Here is a 15372-nt window from a genome sequence, read left to right as displayed (position 1 = left end):
CCCTAAGACCAACCAATTTCCAACAAGAAAAGGTCCAACCAATGTCCGGTGAATAAATAAAATCCCAACGCCCAATTCCCACCCACCATAAAAAGGAATAAAAAAGAGGCAATCCAACAGGGTCTTTAGTTTCTTATCGGATTCGGCGGGCTCTCAATTGCTTGTCCACCAGAATCTTTACCCGCTCCTCTAGGTTCTCCTCGAGGCGTGCCATTCGGAGGAGCATGTGGCGCTTGAATTCCCTACAGTTGCATCCACGGGGGGCAGCAGTGTTGGATGTAGTGCTGCGGCGGGTGGCTGCCTGACCGTGGTGCTGTACCACTGGAGGGGTCTGGACCTGGCTGGGGCCCGGGGCATTGGAGGAGGTTGTAGCTGCTTCCGCCTCCACCTCCTCCGCCAGAACCACCAGCCGCTGGTATTCGTGATGTTTGGCCTCCAGCTTCCAGCGCCGGGCCATGGCTGCCAACTCCTTCCTGTCAGGTTTAGATTTTCCATTGGAAGGAGTAGCTATATCAAGAAGAAAAAAAAAGACTGTTGTAACAATATACTCTTAGCAAAACAGTAAGACAAATTAATTCTACACATAGTGACACAGTAGCACTAGCAAGCACAGTACATAACTTTTGTGGTATGTATCTATCCTCCCACTTCCTCGGCCTCTAACATTTGTGGGTGTTTCAGGCATTCTACTAGCACTATGGACTCGAGTACACAGTACACCAGTTGTCGTCTTCTCTCTTGTTTAGCAAAATTACGTAACCTTGTTGTAGCCGGCATGCCAGGTCAGTCAGCTTGTGCCCAAGACAAACATACTCATGAGGCAGACTCACGTTAGTTTTATTTACTCCTGTCTGCAGGTGGGGAAGCTGAGTGACTACACAATCATCGTATTTTTCTATTACGGGTGGCACTGGCCATACTCTCTTACATCATGGGCAGCTGCACCATTTCAGTTTCACACTGCCCTGACTACTACAAAAAGGCAGATGATATCTGATCCAAATGATCATTGCTTATATATGGGGCGACATGAGGTACTTTGTTTTGATTGATTGTGTAAACAATAAACATGCAGCCGATAGGCCACCCATGGCAGGCTAACACAGTCAAAAATAAATTAACATAGGTAGGGAGTAGGCCTCGGAGTCGGAGGGAGGCGCTTGATAACAACATGAATACACAATATATATGCTGGGCTTGCAAACTACTGTGAGTCAAGGGTGTATGCTGAAAATACAACTTCTATTCTCTTGGCTTTGCTACTCTGGCATGGTTTCTTTTACATTCACTTTGAACTAAGACTCTTCATCTAGTGACAGTCTCTACCTATGCTATCTATAATGAATACCATCCAGGCATCCATCCATTCAAAGTAAACATGTCTATCATTCTTCTTAATTTCTCAACAAACCTTAGTTTGTTTCATCAACAACAAACTTTTATTCTTTTTTTTTAACCCACCACCCATGCGTCCTTCCTTCCTTGCCTGCCTTGGCTTTGAGTTTGACCCGTGAAACACCCGGAGGATTCTTGCTATCCACCCATACAGTTTCACCCACCCAGGAAGGCATCTTTTCTTTCACCTTCCACCCATCCTTTAACCACGCATGCATCTGATTCCTATCAGCCACCTATGCATCCATCCCGCGTATCCTTCTCTGCCAGTCATAAATATTACATGCCGCCCGTCCTTCCTCCTTGGCTTCCACCCTTCTTTCCCATTTCGGTCAACCCATCCGTCAAGGTCATCTGATCTGACTCTTAGTCTTCTCCATAAAACTTTCACAGCTGAGTTGAAGTCAGATAGAAGAGGCCATTAGTTACTCAACTCCCGCCGCTAATGCTATTGCTAATGCTAAGTAAAGGGTGTCTTCTTCATCTGTTGTTCACAACAACTTAGTCTCTCTCAAAAGCACAGTCTATACTCTTGCAGCGAGTGTAATGTCAATAAGTAAGGAATATAACTTACGACCGCCCGCCACTACTGCTGTCTCACCCCCTGTAGCTGCCACATCTTCTGCTCCCTCCTTACTGGCCACGTCGTCTCCTCCACTGGCCCCAGCACTGGTGGTCGGTACGCCTAGAAAAAACAGTACACATTTTTTAGATGCCATATACACCTCTTCCTATTTATTCTTTTTCACTAGCAAGATTGAATACATACATATGCAACATACATCACTAGTACAAATCAGGTACTAGAGTAGACTAGTAGTAGTATGTCCTATCCTATCAAAAATAGTAAAATATCTGGTTGGGCATTTTGTGGGTGGGAATTGACGAAAAGCCTCAAGAAAGATTAAGAAGACTAGAAGAGGACAACCCAAAGGTCTGGACTCAGTGGCTACAGCTATTGGTCAATCTGAGTTTTAAAACCTTTTAAATAAACAGTGCCCAACTGGGCAAGCTTAGCTTCAGACAGACTAATAGTAGTAGTGCAGAGAGTCATAGCAGAGGCAGTTAGAGGCAGGGATAACAAGAATTTAGCAATAGATAGTCTAGATCAAAGAATAATTGGTTAAAAATAGAATTAGGAAGTGGAAATAATAGTTCGGAAAAAATAAGGTGTAGTAAAAGTTAAGGAAGTATAATTATTAATATTAACAACAGGAGGACTTACTGGGGCCAGCAGCAGAGCCCTCGGTAGAGGAGCAGTCCTGGTCGGCATCTTCTGAAGCTGCTCCCGCCGACTCCAATGACCCCGTCTTCTTGCCCCTGGGTGCTGCTGATCATCAAAGATATAAGAAAGAAAGAGACAAACATTCATGATTCGTGTGAAACAAATACAAATTTCTAAAAAACGCTCAAAAAAACATTTATGGAAACAACAATTGCAATAAAATTGACCCATGTAATCTGGTCGACTAGTAGTAAAGCGGGATTCGCGTACCGTCTAGTTATTATTTATGAACACCAATCCAGCGTTCCATTCTGATTCCAGAATAATGACTAAGCCTAAGTACCACCTGACCTAGCCCACCTATTCCAGATGGGCCAATTATTCACTAAGTCTTCATTTCCATTCATTTTAGTCCTCAAAAATGCATAGATGGAGGACACATGCATACATTTTTGCATACACCAAATTGTTGGTTGGTTGCTGCTGATGTTCTGCTAGTGCTAAGCCTATTACCACTCACTAAACAAACTACAAAAGGTTCTTCTAAGGACTGAGGTAAGCAGCACTCAGCAGTACGTGACGTAACAGAGGATGCGTCATGCAGACCACTAAAAATGTACCTACTAATAAGTATCTAAACCTATCAATCCACCACTATCTCTTAGTGTACAGGAGTACAAAGGAAGGACTAGAGTCTCTCTAGCATTACCTAACTTAAGTTCTCTAAAGTAAACTATTACATAATCAGCCCAAGCGAGCACAAAGTTGCAAAACAACAAGTAAGATTTGTAGCGCCGAGCACCTGTGGCATAACAATCACAGAAGATTTTTAAACATAATTTACCTGCAATGTAAGCAGCAGCATTCTTGCTATTCGGAAAAAAATTATATTTGCAACATATAACACAGAGCAGAAGAACACAAAGTAGTAATATTAAATAGCTACTCACCAAGCCCCGGAACCTCAACTCCTAGCAGGTCCAGTAGGTCCTGCTCCCGGTCCAGGATATCAGACCACCGGTGCATAAGCTGGTTAGGGGTGCGCCGGACCCCAGAGCAGCAAAACACTGCCCGGGGCACCCTTCCCCACCGCTGGTGACGCTCCCGGAGCCTGTACCCGGACTCAGGCCTGCCGCCTGCTGCCAGGGTTAAGGGGAGGTGGCGCTGCACAAAAAAAACCAAGTTCGGCCACCTCTGCCTCTCGAAATAAGGCCCGTACCTGCACCGCAAGGAAAGCGGTCGCGGCTCTGGCTGCGGCTACGAGTCTTGCCCACCAAGTAATTGAAAAAGAGTGAAAAAGTAGTGAAAATCACACAAAAAGTAGAAGAAAACTCAAAATATAGAATCAGGAAAATAGAGAGTTAGATAATAAATAAAAAAGATCAAAAACAGTTTCCAGAAACAAAGGGTTGAAAAGATAGAGGGAGAATAGAAAAGCAGGCCCAGAACCATAGCAAAAAAGCGACCGCCTGGGCAAATTCCCGCCATATCTCCCCCCGGGCCCGCAGAAAGCATCGCGAACACGCAATACGCGTTCTCAAAGTGGAAATATGCATCACAAACGGGTGGGAAGCACGCAATATGTGTTCCGGAACAGGAAATACGCATCGCGAACAGGCAGGACAAGTGACAAACAAGATGGCTGCGCCCATTGGCGACCACATGGGCAAGTTCGCAAGATATTTACCCCTGAGCACGCAAATGGCATCCCGAACACGCAATACGCGCTCCTGAACAGGAAAAACGCATGGCAACCAGGCGGAACAAGCAACTCTGCGTGCTCGTGGAATTCCGCGTAGCTCGCAGAGTTTATTTACCACTTTGCGGAACTCAGCGTAGCGTGACTACGCGAGCTCTGCCCAGGCCTAAAAGCAATATGGGTCCATTGTAACTCCCCCGAATAATCTGCCCTCAAAGAAAATACCCAAGAAAGTTCAGTGGACAGAAATCTGTCAAAAGGCATTTGATGATCTAAAGCAGGCCGTGTGCACTGCGTCCATCCTGCAAAGTACTGACTACCCCAAAACTTTTATTTTCCAGACAGATGCATCTGAGATAGGGGTACGGGGCAGTGATATCACAACTTAATGCAGAGGGCCAGGATCAACCAGTAGCTTCTATCAGCAGAAGGTTGACCCCCAGGGAGAAATGTTGGTCAGCTATAGAGAGGGAAGCCTTTGCTGTTGTCTGGGCCTTGAAGAAGCTGAGGGCATACCTGTTTGGCACTCACTTCATTGTTCAGTCCAACCACAAGCCCCTCTTATGGCTTAAACAGATGAAGGGTGAAAATCCCAAACGTCTGAGGTGGTGCATTTCCCTACAGGGGATGGACTATACAGTGGAACATAGACCTGGGAGTAACCATGCCAATGCAGATGGACTCTCCAGATATGTCCACTTAGAAAATGAAGACTCAACTGGGCAAGGTTAGTCTCATCTCCTTATGTTTGGGGAGGTTTGTAGGAAAGAAGGGCCTGCTTTTATGGTTACCCCCACTTTTTACTTGATGTAATGCTGTATCTGACTAGTCTGACTGGGATCCTGCTAATCAAGACTCCAGTCTCTGCGCTTTCTCCCCTAACTTGGTATGGTAAGTACTTAGGTACATCCCAGATTGGACATTGGCGTACACTTATCAGTCCCTAGTATACCGTGCTAAGGTACCCAGGGCATAGGTACACCAAGGGTCCCCTATGGGCTGAAGCATGTATTATGCCACCCATGGGAGACCACTCCAATGCAGCCTGTGTAAGTTGATGCTAGCACCACACATAAAAAGATACAGGTTTCCCTATATCTAAGGTCAATGCACTTCAGACCTATGAGTCACCCCTAAGTCAGGCCTTTCACTACTGAATGCATTGTGCTCGGTTCTAAGGGTGCAGTAAGGGAGGTAGGATTTCATACACTGTAAAGCTCCTTTGATAGGCTCTTGGTGCTCCTGGTACCATTCTTTCAGACCCAGACAGCGAGCTAGGGCTGCTGCCGGCCAGAGACACGTTTCTGTCTTCCTTGCTGCAGAGCCAAACTCGGCAGGGGAAGTCAGAACAATAGGTATCCTGGCACAGGGAGGTGTGACCACAGCACCAAGCCACTTTGATAAGTGGCTTAGTTTTATAAGTGGCTTGGTGCTGTAAAAGTTAACATCCTCAAGCAATAAGACAGAACTAGTCTGTGTTGTTCCATTCTGTTAGTGCGGTAAGGTTTGGGCATTTTTACCTATATCAAGAAAGAAAAATAAAATAAAATACAAATTATAAATAATGCTCAGTGCAAGCACTTGTTTTGTTATGTTTCCTAATCTAGGCCTAAGTAGCAAAGCGACCATTTACCTTCATTTGTCCTACCTTGCTCTGCATAAAGGTTCTACCAATTACCTTTTATCCAGTTATGTGCTGAATCAATGTTGATTGGTTTCCTTGAAACTAACCTAATTTATTATGGATGAGGATTCTTAGCACCATATCTTAACCCCCTGCAGATTGACTACATACCAGGATTAACATACTCTGTACAAAAATCATCACTATCGTCACCCTCAGGCAACAGGGCTACTTTGCATAGTTACAATTGTTGATTTAGGATCATCTACATAATACTCTCACAACATATTGATTTTGGTAGAACCCCCGAAGTTACCTTTTTGGTTAAAAAGAACTGCACCTTCACTAGGTAGAAGGTGGAGACGCTTCTATGCTGACACTGACACAGAGGTCCCTGCATGCTGAGGCTTCAACACGCACCTGTCTAACATCCCTTGCGGGGTGTCCAACTCGTGACCAGATGGGGTCCTTCATTCTCTTCCATCAGGTAATGTGGTTTGCCCTTTCCTAGGGGATTCTTGGCTTCACACCAACAAACATGCTAAGTACATTGAGGTACACTTAGGTGGGGTATGCCTAGTAGGAGTACACAAAGATTACTGTTTTTATATCTGCCTGCAACTATTCATTGCTTAGCACCATGGTAGAAATGTATCTACTGTTTACTCTGTTGGCGCTTGTAATCTCCTACATTTGCTTCTGTCTATTGATAGTCACAACAAACATGCTTTCTAGAATGGTGCTAGTTCAATAAATGCTTATTGAAACCGCCCCCAACGTTTATTCTGTGTATCTCTCTGAGACTAAGTGAGCACGATTGACTGAGCACCAAGTACTGTACTGTTTCCGCAATTCCTGAGGGGTCAAGGGTTGTCATGTTCAATGGTTGCCAGAAACTATGCGCTCCTAGGTAGGGTTTGGAGGCTTATAGTGGCACTGTGAACTAGCTGGTCTATAGGCTGACATATCCTGTGGGGGTGTCTAGAATCAGTTGTTTAGACAGAAAGGGTATACAGTTCCTCTATTTGTATAAGAGTGTGCAGAGTACACTCATCCTTGGAAATAAGACAAAGTGGGGAGCAATGTCTAGTAAGCCTGAAGGGGTACTAGCTTGTGTAGGGTGGGGGAACCCACATTGGTGGAACTAAAACCCTCACACACCCAGCAAGCTAGGTGTCATGCTTCATCATCTGGGTTTTGCTCCTCGTCGGGTCGGCGCTGCAATTCCCGACGGGCACCCAAGGATGGGGCTCTTTGGCGGAGATCTTTTGTTCCTTGCCGAAGGTGAGTGCAAGTGAGGGCCAGGTGGGTGTAGATGTTAGTGAGTGTGTATTAAAACGGGGTTGGTTAGTCTGAATATTGGATTTTATTCGGTCAGTAAACCACCCTATTAAAAATGAAATGAGAGGCGGTGGTCTTGACTAAATGGGTCAGGGACTACTCTACTCTGCTCAGGTGGTCAACATGTTTCATGCCTACAAGGTCAGGGGGATCCAGCGGCAATTCATCAGGACCGGTGAAATAAACTATCTACAAGATTGTGAGGGTGTGTGGCTAGTTATTTACAGTGATATCTGGATAAAAACTACCCTAGGTAAGTGTCGGAAAAACTAGACACTTCCGTTATGGAATGGCCTAACGTATTGGAAAGTGCCGCTCCAGTCGGTACTTGGCGAGCCTCTTGGGGTGGCGTGTTAGCCTAAGTTCTGTCGCCCAAGGGTGGTTTGTAGACCTACCCCGCTCCGCCGAAACGGTTTCGGCGGAGCGGGGTAGGTCTACAAACCACCCTTGGGCGACAGAACTTAGGCTAACACGCCACCCCAAGAGGCTCGCCAAGTATCGACTGGAGCGGCACTTTCCAATACGTTAGGCCATTCCATAACGGAAGTGTCTAGTTTTTCCGACACTTACCTAGGGTAGTTTTTATCCAGATATCACTGTAAATAACTAGCCACACACCCTCACAATCTTGTAGATAGTTTATTTCACCGGTCCTGATGAATTGCCGCTGGATCCCCCTGACCTTGTAGGCATGAAACATGTTGACCACCTGAGCAGAGTAGAGTAGTCCCTGACCCATTTAGTCAAGACCACCGCCTCTCATTTCATTTTTAATAGGGTGGTTTACTGACCGAATAAAATCCAATATTCAGACTAACCAACCCCGTTTTAATACACACTCACTAACATCTACACCCACCTGGCCCTCACTTGCACTCACCTTCGGCAAGGAACAAAAGATCTCCGCCAAAGAGCCCCATCCTTGGGTGCCCATCGGGAATTGCAGCGCCGACCCGACGAGGAGCAAAACCCAGATGATGAAGCATGACACCTAGCTTGCTGGGTGTGTGAGGGTTTTAGTTCCACCAATGTGGGTTCCCCCACCCTACACAAGCTAGTACCCCTTCAGGCTTACTAGACATTGCTCCCCACTTTGTCTTATTTCCAAGGATGAGTGTACTCTGCACACTCTTATACAAATAGAGGAACTGTATACCCTTTCTGTCTAAACCACTTCAGGGCTTGTATACTGGACCTCGTTAAATATAGCCCACCCGCTTTTATATTTTTCCTTCATTTGATTGTGGTGTCTAGAATCAGTCTAGACACCAATCCCTTAGTTTATGTTGTCCAACAAACACGCAGATCCTACGTATTTTTAGGAACTACATGACAGTTTATATAATGGCACAGTAGCAGAACATTTCTGGTCTCCTCGGGCCATTCTAATTTTGATGTTATTAGTCACCGTGACAGGTTTTCACCACACATGCATCACATAAAGCACTAACTGGAAGGAATTCAGCCAGAATACCATCAGAATACAAGTGATTTTTTTCATTTGAAGGATTTCATAGTATAAGCTAAACAGACACTTTTTATGTTAAATGAAAAAGGACCTTTCATTAATGAGTAAGGCAATATGCAGCACAATTAATAGTATTCTTGTTGTGCAACATTAATAGAGGCATGCTAGCGTCGGAGTCTGATACTCTCTGCAGTCTGCAGCTGGGGCAGCTGTAATGGACTATTTATTATCTTACTTTAATTACAATGGCCCTGCTCTTCTCCGACTGCCCTGACTCCAAAGAGGTACATGAATAATAATAATACTACATCACTCACATCATATATAAACATGAATATCCTGTCTGCCATAATTAGACAGCGGAAAAAACAATGCACTGCAGTATAGGCAATGGTACGGGATATATATTTTATTTGACACTCTCCTCACAGAGTATTCCATACACCAAACTCTAAATCAGGCACTTAGGGGCATATTTACAAGGGCTTTATCTCCGCTTTTTTGGCTTACAAAGCTAAAAAAGCGGAGATAAAACCAGCGCCCTATTTACAAGAGGGTGCTAACATGCATAATCGCATGTTAGCACCCTTTTTCCCAACGCCTCCCTTTGCCTCTCTAATGAGATGCAAAGTGGGCGTTTCTGGGCGTACCCCGGATGGACTACCTTGCAAATATCGCTGATGTTTACATCGTGATATTTACAAGGCAGCCCACATGATTTTAGCAGACGTTAGATTTTGTCAAAAACTGCAGTTTTCACCAAAATCTAACATCTGCTAAAATCCTGACTTAGCCATCCCTAACATAGGGGGTGGATTATGCTGATACGACCCTGTGGGTCGTATCAGCAAGGTTATCGCCGTTTTGCAGGGAACATCGCTGGAAAACCAGCGATGTTCCCTGCCAAAGGGATATAACCTCGCTATCTCTAGAATTTTCATCGCCCTGGAGCAACGTGTTGTTAATAACGCGCTACCAGGCCGATAAATTCCAGAGATAGCTTGCGATGATAATATTATCGCTAAGCACGGCTAGCGATAATTATTGCTGGCCATTGATAATATACCCCTTAGTCCCACTTAACTCCCTGGCCTTGCTTTCCTCCACAAATTATTTTCAGCAAATGTTTTCACTTGGTAGTAAGGAAAGTTGCTCTACTGCAAGGTAAGTTACAAGGATTGTGGTGGGTGCAGCTTTGCTGTAGAATAGTGGGGTGTCACTAATCATCATGTGCTAAGCTTTTGCTTAGTCAGTCACTGTAGTTGACGAAAGGGAAAAATTGCAACAGTGATGTCATCAGTGAAGTCACTGACCATGTCATGAATGATGCAATATGTGACGTCATCAGCAGTGCATTTCGGGGGCACAGGTTATAGTTACATGAACTAACTATAACAGTGGAATCTCTATGGTTTTGTACGAGTCAAATGTCGAACTAAGTATAATGTCCCTGAAACCTATGTTTTTTTCAGTGAATTCGTAAGGTTTTTAAATGCTAATTTCTAACTATAATGTGCCTGAAACCTATGAACTTATATATATATTGAGTTTGAGGATAATACCATAATTAATCTCATCAACCCCCAACTGAATCGGGCGTAAAAACAACTCCTCGCATTAGGTCTCTCTTTCTGTCCCGAGAGTAACTTTGGCTACACAAATACACGTATTGATGTCTATAAATTCATTAGGAAAATCTAATTAAAAAAGTACTTTACTAACAATAACTATTTGGAGGAGGCCAATAGAGAGAAACAACAATGTCCTGCCAGTGCAACTGAAATAATTGGATTACAAGCTGGAGATTTGCCACTTTACATGCACTCGGTGAGATGTTGGATACAATAACCAATACTCAAGATATGGCCAAAGTGGAAGGGATAAATATCACTAAGCCAGGCCACAGCCCTTTTAAACCGATTTCCACCTTTGTCCCAACTATGCCCTGAGATGCAATAGACATATTTCACAATCGCATCACGGAGGAATTAAATAAATTACAACGAAGAATACAGACACAACAAGTTATTCCTAAATATCAAACTAGGAAATATTTTGAACTTATGTGTAAATGAAAGAACAATAATTCCTTTGTCATCAACAAGTCTGACAAAGGTGGTAACGTCGTTCTATGGTACAAAACTGAGTATATAGAGGAGGCATATCAACATATGAACGACGAAGCTTGTTACTGCAAAATCAATATGTCACAAGTAAAATGGAGAAGAGAAGACCTTATCTCCAAAGACGAATTTATGTTTTTAAACAATGATTTTCCAGTGTTACCTAACATGTATTTTATTCCTAAGGTACATAAAAATGAACTGCCTATCCCAGGTAGACCTATTGTTTCGGCAATCAAGAGTATCTTCGAAAATACATCAAAATACGTTCATTTTTGTCTTCAAGATTTGGAACTTCAACTTCCAACTTATATTAAAGACACTACTGACTTTTTATTCCAATTGAGCAACCAGGTATGGTCTGTAGAATATGTATTTCTTACTATGGACATTGCCCTTTACACGAGTATAGACCACATAGACGGATTAAGGGCAGTCGAATATTTTTTAGGCAAAAGACCAATTGAGATGCATTGCCATAATCAAATGCTTTTAAAAATGATACATTGGTGTTTATACAATAATGTATTCATGTTTGAAAACAAGGTATTTCAGCAACTGCGTGGTGTCGCGATGGGGGCATGCTTCTCCCCCAGCTACGCATGTTTATATGTGGGCTGGTGGGAGGAGCATGTCCTCAGGGTGCAACACGCCAGGGAGTGATCAATGCTAACCCTGGACGGACAACTACACTACGCTCGCATAGTTTGCGTAGTTTGTGCTACTTTGGGCTACGTGAATTGCACATAGCACAGTGCAAAAACGCATAACGTAGCGTAGTTGGCATTTTTTGCTCGCTCCCGGCGAGACTTTTTCCTCATCAAGTTGCCGATCGCGAGCGTGGAAAATAAACTTCCCGGTGAGATTCTCAACGCGGGGAGGTCCCGTTTCTTATTGCGAGTGGTCGCGTATGCTCGCGGCCGCTCGTGATGAGAAACTACCAGTCCGCGTTGAGAAAGCTGCTGCTCGTGTAAAAATCTACACGAGCGGCTGAAAATTACAGCTCGCACAATGCAAGATGCCTTTTCAATGATTGCACAGTGCAGACAAGCATCCGGCACTGTGCAATCATTGCAAGCAGCGCACTAAGCAGTTCGTGTAGTGCTACGCGTAGCGCTTCTACGCAAACCACGCCCAGGGTTAGTCAATGCATATAATAAAATGGTGGTGGTACATTGATGAAATTTTTGTTATAGGGAGGGGGACCAAAGATCAGGCCCTTACGTTTGTTGACAATATCAATGCCAACAATGTAAACCTGCATTTTATTGCCCATATAGATGTATCTGTGGCTAATTTTCTAGATGTCACTGTTCAAGTCATAGAGAGAAAAGTGGAAACATGTCTATTTAGGAAGGCTACATCAGGAAACACAGTATTACATGCTGGCAGTTTCCATCCGCAGCACACGATTTCCAGCATTTCATATGGAGAGTTTCTCTCGTATTCACAGGGCATGCAGTACACTGGAAGCCTGAGAATACCACCAAACAGAAGCGAAAAAAAGACTTGAAGCTAGAGGATATAGCCCTAAGAAACTGGACATAGCTATGAAGAAGGCCAATGAGAAAAAGAGAGAGGCCCTTCTGAATCCAGATAGACATAAAGTGTTAGAATCAACTGACACAGGCAGTAGACCATCGAATGATGTCACAGAGATGAAACTAATTACCACCTATAGCAAGCAGGCTAACAATATCAAAGCCATAATTAAGAAACAATGGCCAATCACTCTCACAGATGTTACTTTGAAAAAGGTTCTCCCCAAAAACCCCACCATCACTTTTCGGAAGGCATATTCTATACGCAACGACTTAGTGAAGAATAGTCCTGAAATATTTAAGGCAGTAAATTGGCTTACTCCTAGAAAGGGGTTTTTCAAATGTAGCTCATGCCGAGCTTGTAAATTTGGTATAAATACCACCACGAATAAGACTCCTTTTTCAGACAAACCCATCCATCGCCCTAAGAGAGCACTACACCTGTAGAACTGATCATACAATATATGTTTTAAGGTGCAGTTGCAACTTATTTTATGTGGGAAGCACAAAATTACAAGTGTATGTGTGTATTTTGCAGCATCTCAGTGCGATAGTGAACTCTGACCCAGCCTATCCCGTCGCCAGGCATTTTAAAGCAGTTCATGAGAATAACCTCAACTGCCTCCAATATTTTGTCATCGACGCAGTAACATCAAACAAACGGGACGGCAACCAAGAAAGGAAGTTGCGTCAGCTCGAATCTAGATATATAATCAAGCTCGACACCAAATCTCTGTTAGGGCTTAATATCAGAGAAGATTTGCACTATTTCCTGTGAGCCAACTGCGTACATATTGTTGTTATGGGCCATAAGACATAGGATCAGATCTCACTCTAGGGCTAGTGAAAATGTAAAAATGTATATATTGATTACTAAAAGAGGAGTAACAAGTAATAATAACTGTTATCCCCTATGGCTAAAATCTGGGTAGCTCTTGGATGTTAAGACGAATATATATTGCAATGCTCTGCTAACCATATCGAGATAAGGAAATACGACTAGTTCCATACCAGGGGGCTCCCTGGTTCTTAGATTCCACAAGAATTGTGTAAGAAAATGTATAATTTCAAAGTGGATGTAGGTATGTGACATAAGGTATTGGTACTTAGTAATGTCAAGTCAGCTATACATCCCACTGCGCCAAAGTGGACAACAAATGTGCGTAATCATTATTATGAGTAGCCGCCATTTGATCTAATTTTTAAATATATTTTTGGGACTTTTTGCGCCTAAAATTCCCCTTTGCACGCTTCAGTACTGTCTCGGCACTAGCACTTTGTATATAATGTTTTACATCAAAACAGAGTAGACCCAGCTTTTTGCGTATTTGCACATCAGAGGATCTAATAAATTACTATTTATATTTAAGGACAATATTTATTGACTGCACTTTGCACCTTATACCAGTCGGATAAGACCAGGCATAAAGAAAAGAGTAATATTATTGTCTCACATTCTTGGTTTAAAGCTTTTTTTAAAAAAAATGCATGGTTTTTTGGCGCACCACCAAAGCAGGGAGTGTTTTTATATGTTCTATAAATATGTATTATTTTATCAAGCATTGTGCACTTTATAATGTACCTTTTATGAATGTAACCCCTGTACTGGCATGCATTAGATACTAAGATTGTAAATAATGAAGTTATGTTTGAGACAACTTGACTCGACTGGCAACATGCACTATGCACTTTATTTAAAAGTACAATCAAGCGTTTGTTCCTTTTATACTGTCACAATGAGATTATGGACACATTGGTAAACAAAGGCTGGGAGAATTCGCAATGAATATAGAAATTATGTAAAAGGCAAATTAATGTGCTAAACTGTGGTTTAAGTCAATGGGTGGGCGCATCTAAATTGTCTATCAATGTGCCACATATAACCCAATATTTTTGTTTACCTAAATATGTAAAAGAGGTGTATACATGCACAGTATTTTGTCTATTTCTGTTGAGTGCCGACCACGTCACAGGAAGCTTCACTTTCCCTTTAAAGACCCGTTTATGCAAGCCGTATGTCATGTGATCAAGGACATTGTTTGTCTCCGAAACGCGTCAGAGGCAGCACCTTTAATTTAATAAAGTATCAAATTTGGCACCAGCTATACCTTGAGTCCGTGTTCCTGTGTGTGCGAGACTGCACTAGGGATTTTGCCAGTGAATATATATATATACATATAACCTACTGGCGGTCGCCAGTAGGTAGTTATAGTTAGAACCTAGTTTCCATAGGAAAAGCATTTTTTGATTTGCTAATAACTTTGGTGTCGTTTGATGAACCTTTGCGAAATTCTCCCAAAAAAAAGTCTATCCAGGAGCGCTCCTATCCTGAAAGTTTTGGGATGATTCGTCAAGCGGGGGCTGAGAAAAAAGGGGGGTCCCAAAACATGTTTTCCCCATGTTAATTTCCATAGGACATTTTGAGACTGGCTACAGCTCGAACTGCTGAACAGAATTACCCCAAATTTGCCAAAAAGGTAGAGCTTGGTTCAGAAAGCGACCTTTTTTTTAGATGGTGTAAATCCGTTCAGTAGTTGCTGAGAAATTAAAAAAATACAAATATCGATATCTAGAGGCACGGTGGATCTGCGCACCCTCCCGACCACAAGCTTTATTCTAATTGGCTGTCAACACTCCAAACCAGGAAGTGTTGGCAGCCATCTTGTGACTCACTAGAACCGAGTCACAAGAAAAGAGGAAAACAAACGCGAAAAACAAGAAAAGGGGGCAGGGTAGAAACACCCTGACACCCTAGGCCTGCTCAGGGGGTACCACAACGACTCCCAGGGATTTTTTTAAATTTTGGCGAAATTTGCGCTGGGGTCGCGAATCCCACCGAAAGTTTTAAAAAAATGAAGCGCGGGTTGCTTAATATCAAGTGCAGGAGGGCACCTAGCCCTACCGCAGCCGGGGCTTTTATTGATTATTCGTGGGGGGCACATAGCCCCCCCGCTGC

Source organism: Triturus cristatus, chromosome 2_2 (genome assembly GCF_964204655.1).
Source record: "Triturus cristatus chromosome 2_2, aTriCri1.1, whole genome shotgun sequence".
NCBI lineage: Eukaryota > Metazoa > Chordata > Amphibia > Caudata > Salamandridae > Triturus > Triturus cristatus.
This window is presented reverse-complemented; position numbering follows the sequence as displayed.